Here is a 9,094-nt window from a genome sequence, read left to right as displayed (position 1 = left end):
ATTTTGTATTAATTCTGTAAATTATTATATATATTTGCATTATACAGTATTTAGAAGCATTTAAATGGATAAAAATTTTTTAGAAAATCTACATATGTATCACATGTATTATACCGGTACCCTGTCGCAATATAACATGTACGATTTGTATATAAAATAAAATGAAATTTTTTCCCTAAAATTTTTTAATGAATCCCGAAAAATTCTATATATTTTACCTTTATATAGTATTTAGGACTATTTAAAAGGATAAAATTTTTTTCGAAAATCTACATATGTATCACATGTATTATACCGGTACCCTGTCGCAATATAACATGTACGATTTGTATATAAAATAAAATGAAATTTTTTCCCTAAAATTTTTTAATGAATCCCGAAAAATTCTATATATTTTACCTTTATATAGTATTTAGGACTATTTAAAAGGATAAAATTTTTTTCGAAAATCTACATATGTATCACATGTATTATACCGGTACCCTGTCGCAATATAACATGTACGATTTGTATATAAAATAAAATGAAATTTTTTCCCTAAAATTTTTTAATGAATCCCGAAAAATTCTATATATTTCACCTTTATATAGTATTTAGGACTATTTAAAAGGATAAAATTTTTTCGAAAATCTACATATGTATCACATGTATTATACCGGTACCCTGTCGCAATATAACATGTACGATTTGTATATAAAATAAAATGAAATTTTTTCCCTAAAATTTTTTAATGAATCCCGAAAAATTCTATATATTTTACCTTTATATAGTATTTAGGACCATTTAAAAGGATAAAAATTTTTTCGAAAATCTACATATGTATCACATGTATTATACCGGTACCCTGTCGCAATATAACATGTACGATTTGTATATAAAAAAAAAATATACATTTTTTTCTAAAAATTTGCATTAATTCCAAAAATTTTTTAATAATTTATTATAATTATTAATGTTTATTGAATAATTTATTATAATGCATAAATTTCATTTAATAAAATATGATAAAAGCAAAAAAAAATTTTTTTGGTCCCAAAATAAAAATTTTTAGCTGAAAAAAATTTTTTTTTTAAAATTTTTTTCTTTAAATTTTGATTATTCTGTAAAGTTTATGATGTTTAAAGCCATTTTAAACATTATCATATTTTGAGTTTGAAGCACCGGGTGTAATGTCTTTAATATATATGATGGATAGTGCGTGTAAGTTAATGAGATGAATGTATATCTATGTATAACAGTGTATTAGTGGTATTACGTTCAGCAGTCTCACACATATGATATAGTATGGTATAGTATAAGTTGTTTATTTTTCATACTGTCCGTGTATCATTCAACAAAGGTGGTGTAGAGTTGTATATGGCTTGGTATGACGTTGTTGCAATTCTATGGACACTATGATATTACGGATGCACAGATAGAGGAATAACACTTATCGTATATGTATCATTTATGTATGTTGACTGTGTAATGAATACTAAATATAATAAAATAATACACTTTTTAATAGAATAACATTTGTTTCATGTTTTAGTATGATATTAAATGGTATAGAATAGGTTGTTTATTTTTCATACTGTCCGTGTATCATTCAACAAAGGTGGTGTAGAGTTGTATATGGCTTGGTATGACGTCGTTGCAATTCTATGGACACTATGATATTACGGAATAACAGAAAGAGGAATAAAACTTATTGTATATGTATCATTTATAACGTACTTTTATGTTGACAAGAATGAATGTATATCTATATGAAATAGTGTATTTTGTGGTATTATGTTCAACAGTCTTACATATGATATAGTATGATATAGTATAATTTGTTTATTTTTCATACTCTAAGTGTATCATTCAACAAAGGTGGTGTAGAGTTGTATATGGCTTGGTATGACGTCGTTGCAATTCTATGGACACCATGATATCACGAAAAAACAGAAAGAAAAATAACAATTATCGTATATGTATCATCTATATTATTATTGTATTTTGACTATGTAATGAATGCCAAATTTAAAAATATACACTTTCTTAATAGAATAACATTTATTTTAGTATAATATAAAATGATATTGAATATGTTGTTTAATTTTCATACTGTTCGTGTATCATTCAACAAAGGTGGTGTAGGTATGTATATGGCTTGGTATGACGCTTTTGCATGTCTATGGACACCATGATATTACGAAAAAACAGAAAGAAGAATAACACTTTTCAAATATGTATCATTTATATATTTTATTAACATGAACGCAAAATATACAAAATTATATATATATATACTCAAAATATTCTGGATGGTAATCAGTTTGGTTTATTTTGATATTTAATATTGTATTTTGGTTTTTTTGCTAGTAATGTTTCGAATATGTATATGCTGTTATTATTTTTTAGGTGTACATTGTATTAAATTGTTATCAATTATTTAATGTATGTATACAAAATAATAGCAAAAACATTTTCAATTATTATATAAAAATTTTTTTTTTTACACATGCATATTTATTAATATATGAAATTTTATCTCAGTTTTAATAAATATGTATTGAAATGAATAATAATACAATCTTATATATATTGATAATAGTCTGGATGGTAATCAGTTTGGATTATTTTGATATTAAATATTGTATTATTATTTTTGTAAAAAAATTAATGAGAATTTTGTAAAAAAACCTCTATATGTATATCTTTTTATATCAATATTTAAAAAAAAATTTTTTTTTATTAAATTATTGATTATAAATAGAATAACATATAAATTTTTTTGTCAAAGCAAGTTCATGGGTTATAAGTTTTAAACTTTACACTCCCATATGAGCACACAATATTTATATAAAAATTATTTTTATAAATAATATTACATTGACTCACCTCATACCAAGCGAGAATATTAAGTGTTATTATAACGTTTTTTATTTAAAATTAACTTTTTAAATAAAATTAAAAAATAAATGACGCTTTCAATCTAGCGACGAGTATGAGAAAATGTTTGAAATATTTTAAGACCCATTTGGTGATGGTCTGACAAAAATCATAATTATTTTTTTTTTTTTTTATTCAATAATATTTATTATGAATAACATGTTATATATTTCTTTTTGTAAAAGCAAAAAAATTATATAAATGACATAATAAAATATATATTTGAAAAAAAAAAAAATTAATAATAATATATATATCTCATATGTTTTTTCTATTAATTTTAAAACAATAGAGATATAAAAAAAAAAAAATTTATATCAGTAATGGGTGAGACCATCTGATATTTAAAATGAAATTGTAATAATATTATTATATATTAATAATTATTGTATGAAAATTTTTTTTCTTATAATAAGAAAACAAAAATATCATGTATATTATTATATATTTAATATTATAAATACAAATAGTTCCCTGGTTGATCCTGCCAGTAGTCATATGCTTGTCTCAAAGATTAAGCCATGCATGTCTCAGTACAAGCCAAATTAAGGTGAAACCGCGAAAGGCTCATTATATCAGTTATGGTTCCTTAGATCGTACCCACATTTACTTGGATAACTGTGGTAATTCTAGAGCTAATACATGCAAACAGAGTTCCGACCAGAGATGGAAGGAATGCTTTTATTAGATCAAAACCAATCGGTGTAAATTTTAATTTGCATCGTTTAATTTGGTGACTCTGAATAACTTTAAGCTGATCGCACGGTCTCGTACCGGCGACGCATCTTTCAAATGTCTGCCTTATCAACTGTCGATGGTAGGTTCTGCGCCTACCATGGTTGTAACGGGTAACGGGGAATCAGGGTTCGATTCCGGAGAGGGAGCCTGAGAAACGGCTACCACATCCAAGGAAGGCAGCAGGCGCGCAAATTACCCACTCCCGGCACGGGGAGGTAGTGACGAAAAATAACGATACGGGACTCATCCGAGGCCCCGTAATCGGAATGAGTACACTTTAAATCCTTTAACGAGGATCCATTGGAGGGCAAGTCTGGTGCCAGCAGCCGCGGTAATTCCAGCTCCAATAGCGTATATTAAAGTTGTTGCGGTTAAAAAGCTCGTAGTCGAATCTGTGTCCTACACTGTTGGTTCAATGCTCGCATTGTTTAACTAGCATGTTATGTGGGACGTCCTACCGGTGGGTGGTACAGATTATGTATAAAGTATATTTTAGTGTTATTATTTATTTAATGCATTATATATATTTTTATTATGTAATTTGTCGTAAGTGTTTAACCGTTAAGAGCGGTGGCAGCCCCCAATTGCAATCCCGTCGCGGTGCTCTTAATTGAGTGTCGAGGTGGGCCGGTACGTTTACTTTGAACAAATTAGAGTGCTTAAGGCAGGCTCAAATTTTGCCTGAATATTGTGTGCATGGAATAATGGAATAGGACCTCGGTTCTATTTTGTTGGTTTTCGGAACTCCGAGGTAATGATTAATACGGACAGATGGGGGCATTCGTATTGCGACGTTAGAGGTGAAATTCTTGGATCGTCGCAAGACGGACAGAAGCGAAAGCATTTGCCAAAAATGTTTTGATTGATCAAGAACGAAAGTTAGAGGTTCGAAGGCGATCAGATACCGCCCTAGTTCTAACCATAAACGATGCCAGCTAGCGATCCGCCGAAGTTCCTCCGATGACTCGGCGGGCAGCTTCCGGGAAACCAAAGCTTTTGGGTTCCGGGGGAAGTATGGTTGCAAAGCTGAAACTTAAAGGAATTGACGGAAGGGCACCACCAGGAGTGGAGCCTGCGGCTTAATTTGACTCAACACGGGAAACCTCACCAGGCCCGGACACCGGAAGGATTGACAGATTGAGAGCTCTTTCTTGATTCGGTGGGTGGTGGTGCATGGCCGTTCTTAGTTGGTGGAGCGATTTGTCTGGTTAATTCCGATAACGAACGAGACTCTAGCCTGCTAAATAGACGTACTTTACCGGCATCTCAAGGCCCATCGGCTGTTTGTTTCCCATTTCATTCATTTTCATGTGTGTTATGTATTGTATTTATATATGCATGTATTTTTGAGATTTAACGATCAAGATTATATTTTGTATATATTGTGCTTTATGTTGCATATGTTATGGTGTATGGGTACGCAGTTTTTTGATGTGGTTTTTACTGCCGGCGTACAAATAATTCTTCTTAGAGGGACAGGCGGCATTCTAGCCGCACGAGATTGAGCAATAACAGGTCTGTGATGCCCTTAGATGTTCTGGGCCGCACGCGCGCTACACTGAAGGAATCAGCGTGTCCTCCCAGGCCGAAAGGTCCGGGTAACCCGCTGAACCTCCTTCGTGCTAGGGATTGGGGCTTGCAATTGTTCCCCATGAACGAGGAATTCCCAGTAAGCGCGAGTCATAAGCTCGCGTTGATTACGTCCCTGCCCTTTGTACACACCGCCCGTCGCTACTACCGATTGAATGATTTAGTGAGGTCTTCGGACTGGTACGCGGCAATATTTCTGATATTGCCGATGTTGCTGGGAAGATGACCAAACTTGATCATTTAGAGGAAGTAAAAGTCGTAACAAGGTTTCCGTAGGTGAACCTGCGGAAGGATCATTAACGATATATATAAAATATATTTATTTATATTTTTTGTATTGTTTTTAAATATTCCAAAAAATAAAAATATTATTGATAAGAAATATTTTTTTTAACAAAATAACATATTAATATGTAATTTTCTCAAAATATATAATAGTAATTATGTGTTAAAAGAGATTTATTTTGGTTATGATATCATATTAAAGTAATACGCCAAACTTTTTTTATACACATAATATATCTATACATATAATATAGAGAATATTATATAAATATTAATAATATATTTGTTACATATAAAATATTTTTATATTCAATATTATTATTATTATTAAACAATAATTATTAATAAAATCTATAAATAATTTCTCTTATAAAAAAGTGAAATTAAAAATAGAATATATTGAAATTATTTGTTTATATGTATATAATCTCTATTAAGAAAAATAAAATAAGATTATAATTGATATAATCTATATTTTTATTTTTCTATGTTATATAATAAAAATAAAGAAAACACAAGATAAAATTTTTTTAAAGAATAAAATTTATTTCAAATTTAAATTTCTTTATGTTTTGTCTTGATATTTCTTTTTTTTTATTAAAAGTTATTATGTTAAAAAACAAACCCATTTGTTTTGTACCATATTAATATTATATATATTTTTATGTAGAAAATAATTTATAAAAAAAAAATAAATACATTTCTATAAAATATACCAAATATTAATTATTATATCTAGCTAGCACTAACAAAAATATCAAAAATGTTATGTATATATTTATTAATACCATAATATCTTTAATTTATATATATATATATTTAAAATAAAATATATAATTTATATTCTAGAAAAATTTTTTTATTTTAAAAGAATTTATAAAGATATATAAATTAATAATTTTATTTTTTATATTAAAAATAAAGATTATTATTAATAATAATACTTACATTTAAAATTTAAAAAGATTACCCTGGACGGTGGATCACTTGGCTCGTGGGTCGATGAAGAACGCAGCTAATTGCGCGTCAACTTGTGAACTGCAGGACACATGAACATTGACATTTCGAACGCACATTGCGGTCCTTGGATACTGTTCCCGGACCACATCTGGCTGAGGGTCGTATACATTATATTAATATAATAAAAGATTATTTTACATAAAATTTTTTTTATGAAAAAGAAATTTATCAATAATTAAAAAAGAAAATTTATTTTTTCATATTTAATTAAATTGATAAATAAAATTTTTATAAAAGAAATGTAAAATTATTTATATATGAATGTTTTACGCCAAATATAAGAAAAAAATAAATATAAAATGTTTTTAATAGCATTTAAAATTTATATATTTTTTATTATTTGTCGACATTTTTAAATTAATATATCAATATTATTTTTTATCATTTATATATAATATTATAAAACTTTATGTTAATAATAATATTAATAATAAATGATATTAATAATATATTTTTAAAATATTAAATAAAGAAGAATAAACAAAAATATTATATATTAATATTTTGTTATGGAATATTTTATTTGTAATAAAATTTTCAATATACTCGAAAAAAATTAATATATATAATTATTTATTTTTTATTTTCTTCTCTTTAGATAAATATAAAAATAATATTATATAATAATATTAAAAAAATTTGAGTATGAATAATTAAGAAAATTGTTTACTTATAAAATATAACAAAAACATAATATATAAAAAAAATTTTTGTTTTAATACTTCTAAAAACTTTTACGACCTCAGAGTAGGTGAGATTACCCGCTGAATTTAAGCATATTATTAAGCGGAGGAAAAGAAACTAACTAGGATTCCCTTAGTAGCGGCGAGCGAACAGGGATAAGCCCAGCACTGAACCCCGTGGCTGATAAACAGACACTTGGGGAATGTAGTGTTTAGGAAGATTCAATATAAACCTATTGTTATATAATACATCCAAGTCCATCTTGAATGGGGCCATATACCCATAGAGGGTGCCAGGCCCGTAGTGATTATTATTGATGATAGGTGAATCTTTCCTTAGAGTCGGGTTGCTTGAGAGTGCAGCTCTAAGTGGGTGGTAAACTCCATCTAAGGCTAAATATTACCACGAGACCGATAGCGAACAAGTACCGTGAGGGAAAGTTGAAAAGAACTTTGAAGAGAGAGTTAAAGAGTACGTAAAACCGTTCAGGGGTAAACCTGAGAAACCCGAAAGGTCGAAAGATGAGATTCATTTACTTTTTATCGTTAATCAACCAATTTGTACTAGCATGTGACAAAAATTTTTATTAGGAATTTATTTTTAGTAAAAATATATGCACTGCTGTATATTGTTAATTGTATGATAACGAGGTATGCACTTCTCATCTTGTAGGACGTTGCGACCCATTAAATATTAATCTATAGGCATTGGTGCGTTGATTAATGTACAATATTATTTTTTGATAATATTTTGTGTATGTTAAACGCCTATGTTTCTTGATTAATTGTTTGATGGTATTAATTATAAATTGATATTGAGTCGCGTTATTAACGCGTTCAGATCCACCACGAGTATAAATAGGTTTTTTTATTAAAACATATTATATATACGGATTTTATGCCGTTATATGATACTATTTAACTGTCAGTAGGTGTATGATAATGAACTGGCTCATTTTTTTTTATTAAAAATTTATCTGTCAGCGACGATATAGCTTTGGGTACTTTCAGGACCCGTCTTGAAACACGGACCAAGGAGTCTAGCATGTACGCAAGTCATTGGGAATAAAATATTTTTTCATCGAAATATTTATAAATTTTATGAAACCCAAAGGCACAATGAAAGTAAATATTATTTATATTTTTTTATAAATGATAAAAGGAGGATATATTTATATTATGTATTAAATATCGCACTCCTAGGGCGTCTTATATTATTATAATTTAGTTTTCGGATTATATTATAATAGAGGCGCACCTAGAGCGTACACGCTGGGACCCGAAAGATGGTGAACTATGCCTGGTCAGGATGAAGTCAGGGGAAACCCTGATGGAGGTCCGTAGCGATTCTGACGTGCAAATCGATCGTCGGAACTGGGTATAGGGGCGAAAGACTAATCGAACCATCTAGTAGCTGGTTCCCTCCGAAGTTTCCCTCAGGATAGCTGGCGTTCATTATATAAGAGTCTCATCCGGTAAAGCGAATGATTAGAGGCCTTGGGGCCGAAACGACCTCAACCTATTCTCAAACTTTAAATGGGTGAGATCTCTAGCTTGCTTAAAAACATTATTTATAATGTGAAGCTATGAGAATATATTTTTTATATATGGATCAGAGTGCCAAGTGGGCCACTTTTGGTAAGCAGAACTGGCGCTGTGGGATGAACCAAACGTAGAGTTAAAGCGCCAAAATTGACGCTTATGGGATACCATGAAAGGCGTTGGTTGCTTAAGACAGCAGGACGGTGGCCATGGAAGTCGGAATCCGCTAAGGAGTGTGTAACAACTCACCTGCCGAAGCAACTAGCCCTGAAAATGGATGGCGCTGAAGCGTCATGCTTATACTCTACCGTTAGTTG

At 29.4% G+C, this 9,094-nt stretch overlaps 3 non-coding genes across 3 annotated transcripts in view; all 3 read left to right on the top strand.

Moving 5' to 3' along the window:
• The first annotated feature begins 3,390 nt into the window (after positions 1–3,390).
• Positions 3,391–5,546, top strand: LOC123304158. Its single transcript, XR_006536205.1, has one exon. It is a non-coding gene; the product is annotated as a small subunit ribosomal RNA (ribosomal RNA).
• A 953-nt stretch (positions 5,547–6,499) lies between these two features.
• Positions 6,500–6,654, top strand: LOC123304163. The gene has a single exon (XR_006536210.1). It is a non-coding gene; the product is annotated as a 5.8S ribosomal RNA (ribosomal RNA).
• A 635-nt stretch (positions 6,655–7,289) lies between these two features.
• LOC123304160 overlaps positions 7,290–9,094 on the top strand; it is a 4,577-nt gene continuing 2,772 nt past the window's right edge. Inside the window, exon 1 of the ribosomal RNA XR_006536207.1 lies at positions 7,290–9,094. This exon is cut by the window's right edge and continues 2,772 nt beyond it. This is a non-coding gene — a ribosomal RNA (large subunit ribosomal RNA).

This window comes from Chrysoperla carnea, assembly GCF_905475395.1.
Source record: "Chrysoperla carnea chromosome X unlocalized genomic scaffold, inChrCarn1.1 SUPER_X_unloc_26, whole genome shotgun sequence".
Classification (NCBI taxonomy): domain Eukaryota; kingdom Metazoa; phylum Arthropoda; class Insecta; order Neuroptera; family Chrysopidae; genus Chrysoperla; species Chrysoperla carnea.
This window is presented reverse-complemented; position numbering and strand designations above follow the sequence as displayed.